This window comes from Phyllostomus hastatus, unplaced genomic scaffold, assembly GCF_019186645.2.
Source record: "Phyllostomus hastatus isolate PE091 unplaced genomic scaffold, TTU_PhHast_1.1 phas_scaffold_21, whole genome shotgun sequence".
NCBI lineage: Eukaryota > Metazoa > Chordata > Mammalia > Chiroptera > Phyllostomidae > Phyllostomus > Phyllostomus hastatus.
In genome coordinates, this window is record NW_025334017.1 from 24,009,795 (window position 1) to 24,032,606 (window position 22,812).

The 22,812-nt window shown below is 45.0% G+C and overlaps 1 long non-coding RNA gene across 2 annotated transcripts in view; it reads right to left on the bottom strand.

Moving 5' to 3' along the window:
- The window catches only part of LOC123833309, a 43,971-nt gene extending 21,811 nt beyond the window's left edge, over positions 1-22,160 (bottom strand). Inside the window, exons 1-3 of one of the 2 annotated variants that reach the window (XR_006788204.1) lie at positions 22,007-22,160; positions 4,028-4,074; positions 3,124-3,533 (exon numbers count right to left, since the gene is read on the bottom strand). This is a non-coding gene — a long non-coding RNA (uncharacterized LOC123833309). Of the gene's footprint in view, positions 1-3,123; positions 3,534-4,027; positions 4,075-22,006 lie in introns of those variants that run through there. The other variant, XR_006788203.1, reaches the window with a different exon arrangement.
- Positions 22,161-22,812: the final 652 nt, after the last annotated feature.

Below are 22,812 nucleotides of genomic sequence, written 5' to 3' on the forward strand. Positions count from 1 at the left end.
GATTTAGCAAATAAAAGTACAGGAAGCCCAGTTAAATTTGAATTTTAGATAAACAATGAATGCTTTTTTCAAGCGTAAGTACATCCTATGCAGTATCTGGAACATAATTGTACTGAAAGTATTTGTTGCTTTCTGGAATTCACATTTAGCTGGGCATCCTGTATTTTACTTGGCAACCCTACCCGCACTTCTTGCCCGCCCGCTGCAAACTTGAAGCCTGGGTCAGGCCCAAGCTGTGGGAGAGGAGGAGGATAAATTGGGTAAGAGTTCGGTATTCTCATACCAGACTACACTGGATGGACTTGGGGGAACCTGAAAAGAATTGAGGCAATACTTTAATAACCTAAAGTTCTTGCAATAGTTACAGAGACTGTCTGATAGTTCATCCAAGGGGCTGATGAAGAGAGAGGACAGAGAGGTTGGCTACTGAAACCTTCCCAATCTATCTTGTTCAATAATCTACTTATTGTTCATTATGTTCGGTTCAGCACTTAGGTTATTATTTCTGTATGTCTAAATATTATTTGTTGCTGAGGCAAGGTGCGAACTAAGATTGCATTTCTTATACAACTTCCTATTTTTTGAGTTAATAATTGCCCAGATAAAGTGTTTTTCATGCCATTTGTGTTCTCTCTTTCTGTCTTCAGTTGGGTTGTTGAGCTCTCTCTTACTAATTTATAGAAACTTACTTATATATTAAGAAAATTGGCCTAACAGAAAGCTCTCCTATGAGGAACTGGAAATGGCAAGTAACAGAGGGCATGCAAATCTTCTCTGACATTTGTGTTGGGAAGCTTAGATTTTCTCTGGGCCCTGTTGGCAATATCTAGTCTTGCTCCTCCAAAATGTTCTCAAGTCAGTAGTTTCTTTAAACATCCCTCTAATGCTTATATACTCAATTCTTGGTTGAAAACTTCCCAAGGAGGGTATGTAGGAGTAAGGCACAGCCTCGAAGCATTTTTCTCCTTTAGACATGATCGTTCATCCTTGTGAAGTAATTCCACGAAATTAACCCACACCAGGAAAATAGCTGCAAGTATCACCTCATAGAAATGATGAGAAATTTCTCTCATGCTACCATTACTATGTGGCTGGAACATGGCACACGAAGATTAAAATCTCAAATGTGTTCCTTCCTCTGTTTGTGATATTTTTTATTCTACTATGATAACAAATCTCATTATTATTTTCAGTTCCTTGTTATAAAATGTGGACCTTACTCCCTAACTGACTGGGGACTTTCGTCTCTAAGTTACCTCAGAAGAAATGGGAATTGTATGATAAGGGAAACGTTACATTTTAGGTGGCTGCCACTGCATATAAATTGCCAGTGTAAATGGTTGCAAACCACCCAGCTAATTTTCACATATAATTCTTTCCAAAGAGTCCCTTTGTTCTTGAGGGACACGAAACATTCTAAAAACAAGTCTGTTAAAATATGAATTCAGAAAAGATGTTAGAAAATAAGAGAAAGAAAAACTGCATTTTGCACTGGCTGGCAATAGAGTCCCACATTTGCCATTGATTCCTCACAAGAGCCCAGGAGGTGCTCCATTTTCTTATTTTTATTTATAAACTCAATTTTAAGACCATAATGAGGCATGCTGATGCTCCTATTTCACTGTCTAATGTATTTATTTCCCTACAATGAGTGACAGGCAGGAAGGCTGGATTCCAGAATCCCTTGGCCCTGAATAAAAATCTTTGCATGTCTTGCAGATGCCAGCTCTATTGAGTCCCAGCGCTACCACCCTCAGCATACGTAACATTTCACATTCCTGTTTTGCTTTTATCTCTGCAATCAATGGGAAACTAGATGCTTGAGCACTCATCTTAGAAATTGAAAAATGTCTCCTGTTTTGTCCCTCTGAAGCACAGAAGTTTTTCTGTTGGGTTTTGTGTTTATTTGACAGAGTGATGAGATGAAAATCTGATCAGTGCACACATCAGCTCATCAAGCAAATGCAACACAGGGTATCCCAAGCACTGCGGAGGAAGATCAGGAGTGTTTGCTGAGGATGCTCATGCTCATGTTTGCTGAGGAGGCACAATGGTAGGTGTTTTCATTTGTGCAGTGTTTATTGAAATCTTGCAACAGATTCCTCGAGGTAGATCAGAAATCTGGATGTCAGAAAGTCAGATTACTCGCTGAAGTCCTCCCACTGGTTCAGTGTCGGGAGGTTTTCCCACAGCTCCCTGCCTCATACCCAGCGTGCCAGCCGTACACACGGCAGGCAGTTCTTCTTAAGCTGATAATCATTATGCAAATGTCTCTGGTTAGTTTGGGACACACGCACACACACAAATTACCATATTTGAATAGCCCCAGATGTACGGTTTCATGAAATTGATGGAAGTAATGTTGGAGAAATGCTGGAATCACAGGCAAACACTGATAAATAAAAGGCTTGCAGAGTTAGACCAGTTAACAATTAAAGAGGGACAAAATGGGCATAATAGAATCTTCTGAAGAGAAACACTTGGAAATCATAGATTAAGGGAGGGAGATGGGGAAAAAAATGAAGGGCCTCAACATGTTTGTCAAAGCAGACTTTTTTTTTAGTGGACTCCTGGTGGGGCCCAGAGTAGGCTGCCCCAAAATATGTCCCTTTGGAACATTGATTATTTGAATTGAAATTGCTTAAAAGCAGCTTGTGGAAGGGGGATGCCTTAACCCCCCCACTTGGTCTCCCTGAGTGTGGGAAACAAATCTTCCCGGGAAGGGTGCTCTCCCTGCACGGAAGGCTGACAGAGAGACATCCTGATCGCCAGAGTTGGGGAATTCAAGGCCCAGAGCCTGTACAGACCAACCTTGTTCCTTCTTTTGACTTACTCCCCCCAAGCCCAGACTTTGTTTAGATTCCTCATTAACGAGCACCCAAACCTGTTTCTTCCTCCAGTCAAATCCTCACAAATGTATTGTTTCTTTGTCTAAAAAGATATAAAAGCTACCTGCTTTGCAGTCACTCTCTGGGCATCAATTTTATGATTTCGCATGAGCTCGAAATTCACTTGTTTTTTCTCCTCTTAATGTCTCATGTCAACTTTATAATTAGTCAGGTCACAAGAATGCAAGGGAGGCAAGCAGAAGGTCCCCCACCTCCAACACTCCTCAACCCTAAATCAGCACTTTATTTTTCATTCTAAAGTTAGGACAGACTGAAAATTACCACCCAACTTTTGTTTAAAATATGTATCAATATAGATTATTGTTATAATTTTAAATTTCACTTTCTAAGATCCAGTTCTAATCAGTTTTCCCATTCTTACGTAAGTTTTTTTGTCCTGTTCCCTTTATGTCTTCCTGAGGCACGAGCTGTCTGCGGCTGTGTGTCTCCTGGGCTTTGTCTCGCTGTTTCACGTCCCGAACCTTGGTCACGGGGTCCCATCTGCCTGCGGGACCTTCCTCTGCGGGGAAGCACCTCCTCGCTGCGCTCGACCCTCTCCAGTCGTCACCTCTTCCGTGTGAAAGTTCCCACCAACCTTCCCTGACCTCTCAGCCCAACGGGTGAATGGAGGAAGAAATACACAACCTAACAGAAAAGGTAAGTTACAAAGAAAGCGATGAAGCATTTGGTGCAGGGAGGCAGTTTTCCATGGTGGCTAATAGCACAGGCTCAGGCAACTGATGTCCTGGACTGAATCCCGCGCAGAGATAAAGAACATCTCCACCCTAATAGAATGTTCCATTGGACAGCACTGAAACTCACTTGTAAAAACCCAAGCAATGGATTGAAAAAATAACAACATACAAAGAAAGTAATTCTAGGCTTGTTTTCTAATTAAGTAATGATGGTGTGGCTGGAATGACTTGTTCTGGGGGTCTGTTGGAGGGGGCCTTACCAATGCAGGAAGCTGGACAAGGCAATGATCTTCCAGCTCAGACCTGAGTAGGAATTAACTAGGACTGTGTGCCGTGAGATGCTGTGGACTGGTTTGGAGAGACAGTCCCAGGGAGAGGGAACCGTGGGCAGGGAGAACCTGAAGGTAGAGGGAGCAGAACGCCTTTGAGAGAAGTACAACGTACCTGCCAAGCCTCTAATTCTGCAAGTGCATTCACGGTCCACATTGTGCCTGTGTTGAAAAAGAAAAGAATATGACCTAAATGCGACTTAAGTGCTGTAGGAAATAAACTCTTCTGATTAGCCCAGGTCGGCATGATCAGGAGGGATGATGTGCCGGAAGGTTTCCTATTAATTCCTTATGTTCAGTATTTGTTCATTTCACACGTAGTACATGTCAAATGGCAGTAAGAATTCTATTTAAAAATTCATTGAATGCCCCAAATAGACTGGAGATGTTACATAATGAATGGCAGTTCATAATCTTTTTATCTTCTGAAGATTTGTATTCCCACTGAATGCACATTTTATTCATGGGCATAATAATTATGAGTAGAGTATCAGATTTTGGTTTCCAGTGTGTTGTGTCCAAAACGTGGCATTTCAGAAGCCCATGAAGTGCTTGTTTAAAATGCATATTCCTTCTCTCCCTGACGCCAATGAGCTGGGTGGAGGCAGAGGCTCGGGTGCATCCAAGACTTGGCTCCATGGGTAACCCACTGCCATGGCATCGCGGCTGGAGGAGTAATGGGGGTTAATACTGCTTTACACGAGGTGCTTGCTGAAGGCTTTCCTCTTTCCCCGGGGCCAAGCAGGTGGAATTTGCAAAGCTGCCAGTGTCTTGGCTGCCGAGCCCATCTTGGTGTGCTTGCATCCAACTGCCTTGAGTCTACGTTAGTCAGGTTGGTGGAAGCCCTTTGTGCTAAACAACAAATCAACCTAATTAAGGTTCATAACACTAAGGAACTGGGGGGACGGGCAGGCCTCTGTAAAGTTGACAGAGGGGGAACCTGTGGGGTGGTTGGCTGCAGTCGTGTGGTAGTAAAAGTCACAGCAAAGAATCTCAAAGGTGTCACTGAGATTCTTTAAATGCAAAAAACATACTTTAATATTTTACTTTACTTTAAATGCAAAAAATATATACTTTAAATGCAAAATCATGAACAAATGAAAACATGGCTATTGTTTTAACAAATATGCACGTCCCCGAATCCCATGAATCTACTGAATCAGAACTTTCATGGTGGGATCTGCAGGGCTAACGCTCCCTGGGTGATTCTGTTGCACACTCAGGTTTGAGAACTTCCACGCTCCTGCCACGGATTCCAAAGTGCTTACTGGCAGCCTGGGGCCAGGCTGGCTACCTGAGAACTGCCTGGCATTTTGTTTCCGTTTCTGATTATTGACTTAACTCCAGGCTTCATTTGGATTTCCACCAACATCCTTTTCCTGCTCCAGGATCCGAAGACACCACATTACATTTAGTCATCATGTTCTAGTCACTACTGTTCTGTGAGAGTTTCTTAGAGTTTCCTTGTTTTCTCATGACTTTGGTAGCGTTGAAGAGTCCTGGCCAGGTATCTTGTAGGAAGTCCCTCAATTTGGGTTTGTCTCATGCTTTTCTTATGGTTATGCTGAGGTTATGGGTTTGAGGGGGGATATCATAGAAGTGCAATACAGGCATCCTTCAGTTTGCCGGACTGATGGGTATCAGGGCCCCGACGGGAACCAAAACTTAAGCATGCTCAAGTCCCTTATATAAAACGACTTAGTGTTTGCATATAACCTATGAATAGCCTCCTGTATACATTAAATCATCACTAGAGTCCTTATAATACCTAATACAATGACAGTGCTCTGAAAGTAGCTATTACATTGTATTGTTTTGAGAAATAATGACAAAGAAAAGATTGGACATGTTCAATATAGATCCAAGCATTATAGGCCTGGTTACATAGTCTGTGTCAGCAACATAATACTCTAGAAATATATACATTTTTGACCTGCAGTTGGTTGAATTTGCAGTTGCAGAACCCATGGATACAGAGGGCCAGCTATATCCTTCTTATGATATCATATCAAAGGTACACACTCTCAACAAGACCTATCACTGTGGATGCTGACCTTGACCGCCCAGAGGAGGTAGTGTTTGTACTGTAAGTCGTCCCTGTACCCCCTCACGGTGCTCTGTGGGGTCAGGAGGTACGGCCCATATCAGTGGAGAGGTGGGACTTCAGCCTCACGTTCCAGAGTGCAGAGTATCTACATAAATTACTTGGAATTCTTTTGTAAGGGAGATGTGTCCACTGTCCCCATTCATTTAATCATCTATGGATACCAATATGGACTCATGGATATTTATTTATTTATTTGTGTATTTTTCAATTAGAGTTTGCTTTCAATATTATTTTGTATTTGTTTCATGTGTGCGGCATAATTGTTAGACAATTATATAACTTATGAAGTGATCCTCCAGGTAATTCCAGTGCCAACCCGGCACCACACAGAGTTACTACAATATTATTGACAGTACTTCCTACGCTGAACTTTACATCCCGTGACTGGTGTGTAACTGCCAACTTGTACTTCTTAGACCCTTCACCTCCTTTACCCAGTCCCCCAGCCCCCTCCCCTCTGGCAACCACCAGTCTGCTCTCTGTGTCTATTAGTCCATTTCCATTTTGTTCTTTAGATTCCACATATAGTTGAAATCATATGGTATTTGTATTTCTCTGACTGAATTATTTCACTGAGCATGATACTCTCTAGGTCCATCCATGTCATCACAAATGGTAAGATTTTATCTTTTCTATGGCTGAGTAATATTTCATTGCATAAATGTACCACAGCTTTTTTATCCACTCATCTGTTGATGGATACTTAGGTTGCTTCTATATCTTGGCTGTTGTTAATAACATAGCAATGAACGTGAGGTGCATATATTCTTTTGAAGTAGGGTTTTGGGTTTTTTCAGATAAATACTCATGGGTGTATATTTTATACTCCGGGTTATAACCCAATGCTATGTTATTTAATTCATTGCTCCAGTTTTCCAGCTTTGACCATTGGAAGCTTGTTCAGACTGACTCCCGAGTCCCTTTGATACACCCCCATTTTCTGTTTATTGAGCTCTTCATGAGTTGTGACACCACAAGATGCTCCAAGCTCCCCTTGTGTGCCCCCATCCCAACCCTAGAAGCCACCATTTCTCCCAGAGTTCTTTTCTAAAACTTAAATTCCTGCCTCCCAACCTCAGAGTCTCAAGTCCAGTTAACCTAAGGAGGGAGCGTGAGAATGTTTTATTTTTTTTAACAAAATAAAATAGAGCATACTTATAGTAAAAATAAATTCAAACAACGCAAAGGTTATATAAATAGATATATAGATATGCATGATATAGATATAGACAGAGAGAGTCAATCATTCCTTCAAACTAAAGGCAACCTATTGCCAGTTTCTTATCACCCTTTCCAAAACATTCTACACATATTTCCAAATATGCATCGACATACATTTGTAGTTATCACCCACCTTCTAACAGAAGCGACAGTACATTAAAGCACTCTATTTGCCTCCTGCTGCTTTCGCTTACCATGTCTTGGGGATTGTTCCACGACCACAGATCAACACCCTCCTTGCCTACAGTGGCAGAGAGCTTCCGTGGATGGCCATGGCACACTTTACTCAACCCACTGTTTATTGATGAGCATTATTGTCTCTGGGTTTTGCCATTATAAGCAAGTGCTGCTAAGAACTTCCTGTGTGTAGATTTTCATACGTGTGTTAAGACATCACTTTGCTGAACTAACAGCAGTGAAGTCACTGAGCCTAAGGGAACACACCTGCACGTTCTGATGGGTGTTGACAAACTGCCATCCAAAGAGGTTATGGCAACACACATTCCCATGACAATGTATGAGAGCACATTTTCCCCACATTCTTGACAATGAAATGCATTGTCGGCTGGTTTTATCTTTGCCAGTCTGATAAGTGAGCAGTGGTACCTCAATGTTCAGATGTTCATGACTTTGAGTGACATCAGTTATATTTTCCTACATTAATAAGTATCTGGAATGTTGTATGTGTATAAACTCCCTATTCTTGCCTTTTTTCCTTTTTTTTCCTAATGGGTTATCAGTATTTTTATTGGTTTGTAAGAGCTCTTTTTATATATTTTTTCATATATATATAAATATGAAGAAAACAAGTATACCCTTATTTTCTGTGTCATACATTTTTTTCCATAATAGATATGTTCCTACAAGTTTCCCAGTGACTCTGATGACCGCCAGGTCGAGGAGCCGCTGCTAGGGAATTGCACACTAATCAGGGTTAATATGCCCCACGTGTGGGCCACCTCCACGTCCTAGGTAAAGACAACTGAGGCCTACCGGGCGGGGCCTGAGGGGAAACCCTGGTCTGGAATCATCGCATCTACGAAAGTAGGGATTCCCAGCAGCAGGCCGGCCCTTTGAGGAGTGAGAGGCGAGAGGCGAGAGGCGTTACCACAGAGATCAGCACGCTGACTCCGTCTAGTGCGACGGAAAGGCCACCCCTCCCCCTCCCTGGAACTGGGCACACTTCAGACCGGGATGGCAGAGGGAGACTCTTGTAGCGTAACGCAGGACACACCTGCCGTGGCGTTGCTAATCTGGTGGCACAGGAATCCTGATGGTCTCGCACACCGCACATCCGGAGGGCAGACGAGATGGAAGGCACACCTTCCTTTTCTTTCTGCCACTCCCTCCCCTGGCCCTGATGCCTCCTCCCATCAAGATGGAAACGAACAGAGCACAGACCAGCAGGAGAGAGAAAGCAGAAGAGGGTCTTGTGGGAAAGAGAGACAGGACAGGAGGTCCAGGATAAAAGTGAGGGAGGGAGCTCCCCCTTGGGTGCCTAAGGGTTACAAGGAGAATCCTCTTTCAGGAGAGAAGGGAGAGCTGGAGGGAGCCACTCCAGACAGCTGGTCCCTTTCTGGTCTCTAGAATGGATTGGAATGTTCTGCTGAATGTGAAATGAAAGGGCTGTTTTGTACATGACTTTGGACTCTGTGTCTGGCTAACTATATCCATACCCCTCCCTCCTTCCCAGACGCTTATGGAGAGGAGGGCTGGGTATTTAGGGCTTCCTTCTGGGATTGGACTCAAGCTGAGGAATTAGGGGCATTTTAGATGAAAGGCACAGACCAGTGATTCTCCAAGCCTAGTCCGAGGACCAGCAGGCCTCAGCATTACCTGGGAATTCGTTAGAAATGCAGATGCTGGCTCCCTGCCACCCCAGACCTACTGCATCAGAACCTCAGGGGACAGGGCCAGTTTCCATCTTCATGAACCCTCGCAGTTATTCTGAGGTGGGAGTCTGAGAACTGCTGCTCTCCATAGGAGCCACTGACACCTGCCTGCACCTCCCAGGCAGCAGAACGGAGCCTAGAAGCAGAGAAGGCACCACTGGCAGTAGGGACGCTCAGGCTCTCTCCTGGGGTACAGGTGCACAGCTGCCATCGGGCCCCTAAAACTGCCGGGGGAGTGTTGGTCGGGAGTAAATGCTTTCCCCAGAGAGCAGCACCCGGCATGTTGGGCGCACTTCCCAGCTGGGTCTCCAACCAAGACCCTGCAGGAGTTCCCGGGCAAGTTCCAGGGGACACCGTGAAACACAGCTCCTCGGCAGGCAGGCAGGCATGGAGTTCTTACAGAGCTGCCCCCTCTGCACAGGTGGGGTGTCTAAGGAGAGCTGCCTTGCAGTAGGGATGGGGTGGGGGCTAATCCTTGTTTCAACATAAGCAGAGTGGGGGCTCTGCCTGAGTTTCCCAAGCCATTTCTCTCCTCCGGATTTCAGGGTTGAGCTGACTGGACTTCCTTCACCCAATCAGAAAATAGTTCACTTTGGCAAAGTGGGTATGCAAAACACAGAGTTTATTCCTGCATTATTATGTATTAATTACTGTATTACTTTCCATATGAACAACTGTAAACCTACTTTTGCCCATATATATATGGTGATAGATTTTTCATGGCTCCAAAATAATTCTGGGCCGGGATCATTTTTTCAGCTGTCCCTGTCAGTAAGTAATCTTAATGAGTACTATCTTGTGATTTGTTGCCAAGTCACTTTTTTTTTGGCAAATGTTTTCCTATAAAATATTTAAGGCTCCATCTGACTTTGGGCATTTGGAAGGGATTGGGTTTCCCGCAAGTGTCTAATGCCTTCTCTAGGGTTCGGCCACAGCACCGCCAAAGGGGGTGCTCCTGATGGGGAGCTCTGAGCTGGGGCCGCTGGCAGCTCATCACCCCACTGAAGAGACATTTACATCAGCTGGGGAAGATGCAGCAGACGTGAAATGTGCATAATTATTCTTTTAATTATAGTGCCCCTATTTTTCTTCCTATGTTAGAAGTCAAATTCAAAAATTTCAAATATGAAAATGATATTTAGTTTAAAAAGCTACCTGAGTCCCAGCCAGAGGTTGGGGACAGAAAAGGACACCGTGGGACCTGAATGGAAAGGCTCTGTCCCCTCAGTGATGTTGGGTGAAACCCAAGGCTGTCCAGCAAGGCGAGACAGAGGCTGGCCGGGTTGGGCGCCACGTGGTCCCTGTAGCAAGAACAGACTTTGCAGTCCTTTGGCAAGACCGAATAGCTTTCTCTAAATTTCTTGCTCTGGGCTGAGAGAAGCTGACTCTGAGGACTGGTTTGCTGGCATTTACACTGGCAGAAACTGGGCTTCCTAAGTCTCAAGTTTCCCAGAATGGTCTGACCTATTGACATTGCACTTCAGGATGCAAACTGAAAGCTCTTGAAAAGCTTGTTTATTTACCTCATAAAAGGTTTCGGCAGCTTTATACACATACATACACACACACACACACACACACACACACACACACACTCCAAACTGTCTTTCTGCAAAGAGAGTGCTGCATTTATATATATTACATTTTAACGAGTCTCCCTGGTTTTTCTGCCATGCATTTCTAACAGCTGTTCTGGAGGTTAAAAAAAAAAAAGCCAGCTTCTGGATACCCTGCAGCAGTGCAACTCTAAACCTGAGGGCTCCACGCGCCCTGACATCATATGCCACATTACGTATATATGAACGTTGTGCCCCCAGAGTCAAGAGGTCATAGCTTTCATCAGAGGGTCAAAAAAGGTCCAAAGGGGTTTAAGAACTTCAGCAGGTTGTTCAGATGTCGATGCTATGGTAATGGTTCATTTCCATTGCCTGCAAAGAAATATTCCTGAAGGATCCTGACCAATGCCTCCTTGCCTAACACAATACAATGCAACCATTTGGCGGGGCAGGGGGGGATTTGAGAAAAAATGAATCTTTTCAATATAGAATAGTATTCTTTTTTAAGGCTCTTTTCTTTTTAAGATTTTACTTTTAGAGAGAGGGGAAGGAAGGGAGAAGGGGAGGGAAACGTCAATGTGTGGTTGCCTCTCGCATGCCCCCTACTGGGGACCTGGCCCACAACCCAGGCCTGTGCCCTGACTGGGAATCTAACCGCTGAGTACCAGCCCTTTAGTTCCAGGCTGGTACTCAGTCCACTGAGCCACACCAGCCAGGGCAGAATTGTGTTCTTATACCAAAACCATCACCCTAAATTCAGTTGTTAAAATTTGTCCTTGAAGGCATTAAGGTTTGTTTTGTTTTTTTAATTAAAAGAGAAAAAACATTACAGTTAAAATTTAAGTCCTCCTGGTTCCTGGTTGAATTTACTTTCCCAAAAGTAACTAAAATGATGAATTTAGCATGCATCCCATATGTCCCTTCAGCTCATTTTTTAAAGCTTGTATATATATTTAGCCCTGAACAATATATAGTATCGCTTTGATATCTTTAAATGGTATTGTTCTGAATGCATCATTCTGCAACTTGTTTTCTTCCCTCAAAATAATACCGTTGAAAGCGATCCATATTGATATACAAAAACCTAGTTCATGCCTTCACATTTGCTACTTTGTATTTTAACATTTAAATGCACCCCATTTTACTTATTCGTCATGGATAAGCATTCAGGTGGTTTTTTATTCCTTAACCTTACAAACAGTGCTGCTACGCACCTCCCTGAGCAAGTCTCCCTGTGTGAGTGTCTTCCTGGAGCGGGCACCTGGAAGCAGAACTGCTGGGCCACCGAGCAGGTGCGTCTTCACATTTAATAAGTGCCACCAACCTAGGTCACCAAAGGTTTCCCTCCTCCAGTGGCACCGGACACATCAGGAGTATTTTCCACTGGGGCTCAAATGCAAATGCACCCGACCTGACACCTCCTGCCTCCTTTCAGCTCTCCGTGTGCAGACAGCTTTGTCCCCAAGCACAGAGTTGAGAGCCCCCAAAGTAAAGGCTTTGGGGGGCTATCTTTCCCAAACTATTTGGAATCTACGAGGCACTGGTAACTTGCTGTGGCCTACACCATGGGGTTGTGCCCCTGCCAATTGTTAAGACTCTTAGTGTTTGTTTCCCCCGCCCTGATAGAACAAGTGGAAACGCTTCACCTGCTAACACCTGGGCCCTACACTGACCCTACCCAGGGCCCTGACACTGATCCCCTTGTTCCCCAAGGTCAATCTTGCTGCTCGGTTTGGTGTGTCCATTCCTTTACATGAGAATTGCTTAAGCACCTGGGTGAGGGGGTGCAGAGATAAACCAGGCAATTACAGTAATTGCCCTCTGCAGAGGGTGGGCACTAGCAGCTTGGGTTCTTATCTCAGTCAGTCCCTCCAACAGGCCTATGAAGTAGGTACTATTATTATCTCCTTTTGACTTGGCAGGAGATTCAAGCCTTGAGTTCAGGATGATCTCACTTGCCCAGGCGAAGCTGGAATCCCAGCCTCCATCACCTCCAGACACCGGGTCTGAGTAAAGTAAGAGGAGTGCTCGCTCTGCAGAACCACAGAGAGAGGTCACTCAGTGAAGGGCATCAGAGGAGAATCTAGAAAGGAAGTGACATTAGGAGTGGGCTAGAAGGCTGTTACATATTTTAATGGGACATGATGGCGGGAAGGAGAGAGGATGCATAAAGGCCCGAGGAGGAAGGAGCAGAATACATACAAAACCGTAGGTGGGAGGTAGGACATATAAACCAGGAAAACAAGTCGGGCCTTGAATGATAAGTGAGGGCATTTTAACCTAATTTGGTGGAGAGGATGAGTCACCGAAGGCTTTTGAGCTGCAGAGTGAGGGCTATCAGAGCAGGAAGCAACAAAGAGAATAGAGTTGTGGGGAAGAGCAGGGAAGCAGGGAGGCCTGCTAGGAGGTGAGGGAGACATTGGGACTGGATTTTAAGACGCTGACTGTAATCTAGAACTTGGGAAGATCTGAATTTTGGGAGGTGGAAAGAAGAATCACTTATGATGCAATTACCTGTTTGGAAGCCTCTTTCCACTGGAAGCTGGAGTTCCCTGAGGTCAGGGTCCTTCATAGTTTTCAGCATCATGAACTCTAGGCCTGGCTCAGTGCTAGGCATATGGTCACTACTCAAGAAATATTTGCTGAGTAATAAAGTTAGGGACCCAAGGTGCAAAAAGCATGAAAGGAAACCATGCTTGGAGCAAGAGAAAAGGAAATAAGATAGGAGAGATACAAGAGGTTGAGATATAAGAAAAAGACTATAAGATAGGATGATCGGTGATGGATAAAGCAGGATATTTTTAAAGTTTTTCTAAAAAATAAGCTTTTTAAAAAAGTAAGCAAAACATAAAGTACATATCATACATGTGTCGCTTAATGAATTATCACAGATTATCACCACCTTCTAGATCAAACACCAGAATATTCCTGGCACATCCAAAGTCCCCCTCCAAATCCCTCTTCCTCATCCACCCCCACTGCCTGGAGGAAATCACCCTCCTGACTTCTCATATCAGAGGTTAGCTTTGCCCATAGTGAGCTTTTTGAGTCAAACACTGTATATTCAGTTGTGTCCAGCTTCTTTCGCTCAAAATTTTGTTTGAGAAATTCATCTTTCTGGCTGCATGTAGCAGTTTGTTCATTTCATTGCTGTGTAGTATTCCTAGTGTGAATCTATAGCATGAGTTATTTCTACGCTCAACTATTGATGGACATTTAGCTTGCTTCCTGGTTTTGACTATTAATAAAGTAGCTATAAACTTTCTTACATAAATCTTCTTGTATACCTACAGAATTCCTTTACATTGTGTACATAAGTAGAAATGAAATTGCTGGAATATAGGGTATGCCTATATTCAAATTTAGTAAATAAACATCATTGTGGGGAAGGAAAAATAAATTTCTTCCTACCCTTCTAAGCTCTTTTGGCTGAGCTAATAATCCGATTAAAGAAGACAGATTAACTGGAGAAGATGACCAAAGGTATTACTTAGATACCTACGGAGTTCCATAAGCATGAGACACAAGGACAAATCAGGCAGTTGAGGCTCACACGCCACCTTGAGCCAAGGACACAGTGGCGGTTGTACTTTGGGATGTCAGAGGACAGGAAGGAAACCACAGGAGATGGACAAGCAAGTGTCCGGTCAGTAAGTGCTCGTTTGCGGGGCTGTCTCTGATGGTGGAGCACAGAGAGGACTTCACCAGGCTCCTCCCCGTGTGTCATACCTGGTTCGTACCGAACCGTAGGTGTCTGGGATGGTATCTCCCTTCCTGGAGCCAGCCCTCGGTAGAAATTCTTCCAGGCAGTTAGGAGAAAGGTCAAAGAGTTTTCCAGAGTCTTTGGTTCTTTAAAAATAACCAGCTTATAACAATCAATATCCCAAAAGGCATATTTTAGGGTGGCAATCTCTGCTTTTCCTCACCAAACAGTTGTCCAAAGTGAATGAATTTATTTGTACTCCATCCAATAACTGCGCTTTGAAACTGTTCCGCATTTTTCTCTAGAAAAGATTAGTAGTGTTTTCTGTGTTTTTGAGAAATCTTGCCCAAGGTCAAAGTCATGGAGATGGTTTCCTGTGTTACCTTCTAGCAGATGTATTGCTCTATCTTTCACATTTAGACCTACGTCTTGGAGCTGATGTTTACGTATGTTGTGAGGTGGGGGGTCAAGATTTATGTTTACTCCATGTGGACCTCCAGCTGGCCCAGCACCATTTATTTAAAAAGACCGTCCTCTCTCCATTGTTCTACAGAACCATCTTGATCATATATTGTGTATCTGTATTTGTGAAGTCTGATTTTAGAACCTTCTGTTATAGAATTTTGACTCTGCCATGTACCCAGATCCTGTAACTTTTCCCCTTGTTCCAAGAAGTAGATATCAGCAATCAGTCATTCACCCAGTTTGCAGTGAATACCGGGACCCATAGTGAATATTGTGCTGGGTGATCCCACTGGGGACTCTGTGTCCTTCCTCTGTACGATTCTGTGTAGAGTTGGCCAAAAGGGAGGTCGTGTGAGCTTTAGGAAGCAGAATGAGGCAGGCACCATGACAGTCTACAGGTATGAGTGTAAATAAATTCATTCACATTGGTCAGAGGTGGCGAGAGAGACAGACGCACCAGTAGGTTCTGCTTTGCCCTCATTTCTTCCTGCCTGCCCGCTCCGCCAGCAGCAGCAGCCCGGGCTGCCAGCAGTTGCTGTGCTAAGCAGCACAGAGGCATCGTTATGAAGAGCCAACAACCCCCGCTAGACTTCTACCCCAGCTCCCTCCCAATCCTCCTCCAGCAGCTGGATGTGCCTGGGCCCCAGATTTCCCTGAAAGTCAGGGCTGGGTGGTGACTCTTCCCTGATGCTTCGACTCCTCTACCCAGACCTTTATTTCCCCAGCTCATCCCGAAATTATGTAAGGTCCATTTCCTCTAATAAATTTCTTATCCCATAATTCATAATGGCTCTGCTTCCCTGATGGAGTCCTGACTGATATGCACATGTTGAAATCATCAACACAATGTAACAGTGGCAAGTCTTAAAACTGCACAGTGGTAAAATGTGCAACAGATGGAAAACCGACTGAGGAGCTGCATAATGGGATTCTGGGCTGACAACTTGGCAACGTAGCCGTGTTACTGATTTTGAATTGAAGACCTTGAAGCTGGTTGATTTACCTCTTGGCTCGTCCTTCCCCTGCCCCATTCCTAGCTTCTTTGGATCATTCCTTCCACATGCCCATGTCTATCTTTCCCTCCAGATTAAAAACTCGCATGGGGACTTGCCTTGTTCATCTTTACACTCCTCTTTGCCAGCAGGGAAGGGCAGACCCAGTGGCACAAGAATGCCAGCGGAGAGCAGCCGGGAGGCATGGTTAGCTCCGGCTGACGGAGCGCAGGGACGTGTCTGTGAGTTTGCTGGCATGTGACTCAGGCCCAAATGACCAAACAGGACCCCACATGGGAAGGGAGGGAGGGGACAAATAAGAATAGGTAACATTTTTCTGTGGATTATGTGCCAAGTACTGTATTAAGTAAGGACTTTACACATTAACTCACTCATTCTCACATCACTTTTATGAAGCAAGTACTATAATATCCTCATGTTATAGATGGGGAAACTGGGAATCAGAGCGACTACAAAACTAAATCATCACCACACTCCCCTACTAACTAATATCCAGACAAAAACTAGGGATGGGGGTTGATCTGTCTTCAAATTTAAGGATTTAAGAAGGGTCTTTCTTTAGGAACGGTAATTTTAACACTTTGGTGTTTTAAAATGAAACTTGAGTATGCAAGGAAGGCCTGGAAAATGAGAGGAATTTGTATATGAGGGTTGGGAGGGTATTGTTTCGTTTTCTCCTGAGAGGAAGGGAAAGAGGCAAGAAGAGAGAAAGGAAGCGGTTGGGGAGGAGGTAGCGTTACCGGGCGGAGGCTGCAGAAACGGCTGGAGGGTGTTTCCGCGTGACTTCACTCACATGTGGAACCCAATGAACAAAATGGACTAACAGGCAAACCACGCACAGACTCATGGACGGAGAGCAGGCAGACGGCTGCGGAGGGGCGTCGCGGGGGTGGAGGGATGGAGAGAGAAAGGAGAAAGACCAGCTCAGGGGCAGGAACAGCAGTGCAGCGACTGGGGGTGTGGGGGTGGGAGAGGGTATGATGGGGATAAATGTAATGGGCAAAAGACATAAACAAATTATTAAAAAATAAATTTAAAATTTTTTAAAAATTTTAAGAAAACATAAAACCTTAAAAAGGAGGCCGGAAAGGATGGCTGTTTACTTTTAACTTGTCTGATTTTCTGGGATGCAAATCTCTCCATCTTCCTGAAATTTTAGTAAAAATAAAGTCGGTCCCACACACAAAGATGTGTCGGTGAGAATATATAGAAAATAAGGAAATGGTTGTCTCAGGTTTATATGACACGGCCAGGTGAACCCTAAGCAAAACTAACCCATGGAAACAGCAGGTCAGCCAAGAGTTAAGCCAGAATGCAGGTCCCCCCAGGAACCTATAGGTGTCTCAGAGAAGGCACCGGGTTCTCCGGAGTCTGTGGGAGGGTGTATGTGAGACAACGCTGTCCAGATCTTAAGGGACAAGAAGGCTCCAGCTGACACTTCCATTGTTTAAGGCACTGAGCAAGTGAACCTGGAGGCAGGTGGTGTGAGCCGAACCTCAGGCAGGGCCAGTGTGCGACCCTGTGTGTGTGTGTGTGGGGGGGGGGGGGAGGGGTTGAGATGGGAAAGATACAGCCCCTATTCTCATGGAACCCAGCATCTATTTGGGGACTTAAAATGCACAAATGCAGGAAAATTAGGGGAGAGTAACAGACTGTATCAAGATCAGTGGGCAGAGGATCCCTTTCAAAGTCTACTCCCTTTAGATTTTGTTATTTTCAATGACATTTGGTAGCGAAGCTTTTGAAAATAGGGAAAATAGTGTTTAAGTTCACTGGCCTTAATGGATATATACAGGGTGGGGCAAATGTAGGTTTACAGCTGTGAGTACACAAAACACAGAATTTATTCTTGCATTATTATTCACAATTATCATATTATTTTCCATACAAACACTGAACCTACTTCTGCCTGCATAGCATGGACGGATGCACCAGCCATCTGCCATCTTCCCTGCACTCCCCCCACACCCCACCCTGTGAACTGCCCCTCCACCTTCCTGAATCTCCATCAACATTAGTAAGAAACAAGGGAATCCATAACCTTTTGATCAGGGGCTTCATTATTCTGAAATATTTTTACCTTTGGAAATGTTCTAGAATTGGACCCTACCTGATCTCTCTGTGTTCATGGTCTCTTACGATTGCTCACATCAACCAATGTTTATGGCGCATGGACCACACCACGCACTGGGGCTCCAGGGCGGGCCAAGACCCAGACCCGCCCTTGACCGGCACAGTGACTAACCAGAGCCCAGACAGGACTTTTAAATGTGTAACAACCTGACCAACCAGAGTCTTGGTGAAATGGTAAACATTTGAACTTCATAATGTTCTTTTCCCCACTTAACCATCTTTCCTCTTGGTGCCTTTCCTTGTCGAAAGGGTGTTTGTTCAATATCAAAATATCAGGGATGTTCTTGCTCTTAAGAGATCCTTCAGTAGGGCTTTATGTTTTTCAGAAGAAGAGAGATGTACAAACCCAGTAACTACACGGGACAGAGTGATGGACACCACAAAGCTGATGGCGTGCCTCACGTTGAGAGACACGAAATTGATTTTTCAGGTTTAATGAAGCCTGACGCCCATGAATACCCCCTTCCCAAACCACCACGTATTATAGAAGAGGAAAGCAAAGGACTTAACATTATGAAAACTGCTAAATGGCAGCTTAGGCTTTGCTCAGAAACATTGAATCCTCCAAGGCAGTTAGTGGCAAAATTAACCGCAAAGAGCTGATACCCATCCATCTCTCTGCCCGAAGAGCAGCTAATGAGGATTTCCACTTGCCTGAAGGCTCCTCTTGGAAATGAGGGCAGGCTCTGCCCCTCCCAGGGGAAGCCCTCTCCAGCTCCTCGCGCTCAGTAATGACTCCCCGGCAGGGACCTCTCCCTGCGCAGTCTCTCTGCTCCTTCAGATCACCTCCCGTTCCAGGCTCACTGAACTGTCATCGCCTTTCCCAAGATTTGGGAGACTTCCCAGGGACCTCGTGGCCCTTACCATCATGAGGATCAGCTTGCTGCCCTCGAGTGTAGTCCCTGCTGTTAGACTCCATTGACCGGACCTGAAACTCTGCCCCTTTCCGTAATTACCATGGAAAGTCTCTCTGACAAGGGCGTGTGTGTGCATGTGTGTGTATGGGGGGGGGGACTTCATCATCAGTGGTTTGGTGAGAGGGGCCTGCACTTCGGCACACCGTGTGAAACACGACAGCACCGAAACCTGGTCTCTCACAAACCTGCAGGCTCCTGCGTGTTGCCAGGCTCCTCTCCCCACTCCCCGTGTGTGGGACAGTTTAGTTCTCCTCGGCTCACGCCCTGAAACTCAGCTCTAGGCCTCGCTCTGCGGAGCTAAGCCCTTGATTAAAATCCCAGATTAAGTGCTTAGACAAAGGCCATCTTCCTCCCATGCAGTGTGTAGTGTGGTTATTTTTAAGTCTGTCCCCAGGTTCTCTGGTACTCTCCCTTCAAAGGGTGGCACCTAATGTCCCTCCCTCTTTAGTGTGGGCTGAACTGAGTGACTCATGTCCAAGGAATAAATTCATTCCTCGGCAGAAGTGAGTTAGGTGTGGCAGAAGTAATGTGAGACTTCCCAGGTGAGCACATAAAAGGCACAATGACTTCCTTCCCTCTCTCGCGTCACTCACCCCGGAGCAAGCCACCTGCCATGTCACCAGGATACCCAAGCCGGTTTAGAAACACAGAAACTTCCCTCTTCTCTTCCTCCACTGTTAATTTTCCCCACCACACATGGTTCTGGGTCAGAGTGCAGTGTAGCAGGGATGAAGGGGTGGTGCTGGGTCACAACAGAGGGGCAGACCCAAGCAACCGAATGTAGCAGGAGAAGGGCACAGGCTCTGCAGTGCCGGCACCACCTGTCATTACCAGCCCCTCCAAGCTTCTGAAGCTTCCGTCTGCTTGTCTGTAAAACAGGGCATTACAACAGCTCCCTGAAGAGATGCTGTGAGGGGAGGAAGTGGATGGAGGCACGAATAGGCTCCGTGTCAGCCCTGGCCGGATGGAAGCGCTCCCTTGGTGTGGGGTGAGAATGATGAGGAGGAGGAGGAGGATTAGTTGAGCACATACTGTGTGCCAGGCTCTGTGGTAGCTGCATTGCACACATTATCACACCATTTGTAACACCGAGCAACTCAACAAGGTTGATGAGTTCTGGTGGTTGCAGAGCGTCCCCCTAAAAGATATGTCTGAATCATAATCCCAGGTACCTGGGAATGTGACCTTATCCGGAAATAGGATATTTTGTGTGTAATTAAGGATCTTGGGATAAGATTACCCTTGACTTAAAGGAGGCCCTGGATGCAATGGTGTCATCAGAGGGAAGGGAGGAGAGACGCAGTGAAGAAGGCCCCGTGAAGATGGAGGCAGAGAATGGAGTGATGTTGCCACAGGACAAGGAGGACCAGGGCTGGGAGGGCCCTCCCACGGAGACTTTGGAGCGAGCATGGCCTTGCTGACACCGCAATTCTGTACTTCTGGCCTCTAGACTTCTGGAGAAAATAAATTTCTATTGTTTTAAGCCAAGTGTGTGATTATTTGTTAGAGCAACCCTAGGAAACTAATATATATGTTTTTTATCCCCACTTTACAGATAAGGAAATGAAAGTGAACTAACTTGTTTGGGTTCTGTTTTTATGCAAAGAACCAATTTACGCTTGATAAACACCAATAGTTACTGTGCGCCCATAAGAGAAATGATCAGGGACCAAAACAGGAAAATCAGGACAAATGCGTAGCTAGCTCCAGCTCTCTCCTGGAGAAAAGGAAAATGAGTCCAGCTCCTTTCGCTTAATGTGCAACTTCGTGCAAATATCTGAGCTTTTAATTAGGTCAGAGAAACCCGCTTGGAAGAAAAAAGCTAGCAAAACAGAATTCAGGGGAACCTGTAAAACAGCTGAGCACAACTCTGCAAGAGACCAGACCAGCCAGAGTCAGCCCTGAAGACCCATGATTTACACGCGGGGGAGACTTTGAGCAGATTAAATTAAGAGAGCAATTAGGGGCAGGAAGCAGGCTCAGCCTCTTAAAATCTAGGAAGCAAAGGGGAAATCTTCAGAACAATTCAGTTTGTAGGAACAAATCAAACATTGCACTTTAATTTTTCTGTGTTTGATTTCTCTTTAAGATGCCAAAATGGCAAGTCTGAAGAGCAATAAATAATCATAGATTTCTTATGAGATGCAAACAGGGGCATCATTAATTTTTAAGGGCTACCGATTTCCCAAAAGCTGACTCTCACACAGGGGAAGGATTTCTCCTAACCCACACCATTATCGCCCCATGAGGCTTCTCTTGCCTTTGTTTTGAAAACAAATTTGCATTTTCCACAGTTGCAAAAATAACAAATGCTCAACGTACAAAACATAGAAAACTTGAGAAAGCACACAGAAAATAAAAGGAAAAAATAAACACCATAATCTCACCTCCAACATGTTGCAATATTGTCTTCCAGGATTTTAGATATAGAGACAGAAATACATAATTCAGAGTTGAGCTGACTATAGCTGCTCCTGCATGTTCATGGGAGGGGGAGGGGAGGGCATAATTCATATTCATGGGGAGAAAATAAAATAGCTAATATTCAATAGTATTTACTTTGTGCCATACCTTGTTCCACACACTTCATACATTATTAACTCTAGGATACTTTTCTGTGTTTAACTCATTTAATTTTCAGCAACCCTATTAAATGTTACTGCCACCCCCATTTCTTATTTTCTTTTTTTACGATCTTATATATTTACTTCCAGGGAGAGGAGAAGGGAGGGAGAAAGAGAGGGAGGAAACATTCACGTGCGAGTGGTGCATGGATCGGTTGCCCCTTGCACGCCCCCAACTGGAGACCTGGCCTGCAACCCAGGCCTGGCCCCTAACTGGGAATGGAACTGGTGACCTCTCAGTTCACAGGCCCGCGGCATTTGATCCACGGAGCTATACCAGCCAGGATACTGCCACCCCCATTTCATAGATAAGGAAACTGAGGCACGTGAAGAACCATGCCCCAGACCACACAGCCAGTTAAGCGTGGAAGCTGCAATTTTCTAGTTTACTCGGCAAGCCCTGGGCTGTGCCTGCAAGTGCATTGCTTCTTCTTAGAGACAGGTGAAGATGGGAGAGACTCACAGTTCAGAGTTTCCACTGGTTGGTCTCTTCTGTCCCAGAATGACCTCTGTCAGTCATCAGGGAGTCATGGTTTGTAATCCTGGGGTGGAGAGCAAGCAATGAAGAGGTGGTTGGAGGAATGGAAGCGAGCAGAACCTAGAGAGCCGACCTGCCCTGCCCTGGCTCCAGGCTTATGGCCAAGTCCTTGGCCAAGGCCACGCCCATGCCTTCCGAAGCCACGCCCACCCACAGCCAGGGCCACAGCTGTACCCACTGTGGTCTGAGCCCAGGATCGTTGAGAAGCTTACTGCAGGAAAAGTAGCCACGTGGCGCTTTGGACAGTAAGAAGCTGTCCACCACACACATTTGTCTCCTGCAGGTGGTTTTGCAGAAATTCAGCGAAGTGGCTCTATCCCACATCTAAGCCGGGGCACTGGAGAAGGAAAAGAAACCCGGGGGTCCTGAGAGGGAGTCTTGAGGCAGCCATGAGCTCCTGGGAATCTGGATGAACCTGAGTAGGACGTTGTGCATAATACTTCCCACAAACATGTAATAGAGCATACGACCAATTTTATTTGAAGCCTAAAAGGCTGAATGACCTGTAAAAGAGAAATACATGCCTACACATACATGTTAACTAGAGCATGTGTTGTGTGTTCTATATAACATGTATGGTATAAACATAGACACTCAGATCGGTAAATAATTTTCTAGAAAAATAATTTTTTCTAGAAAAAATGTAACATGGTGAATACATGTTATATATGTGTCGTATACGATTGCATTCTATAGCATATATAATATAATTATATGGCATATATACATAA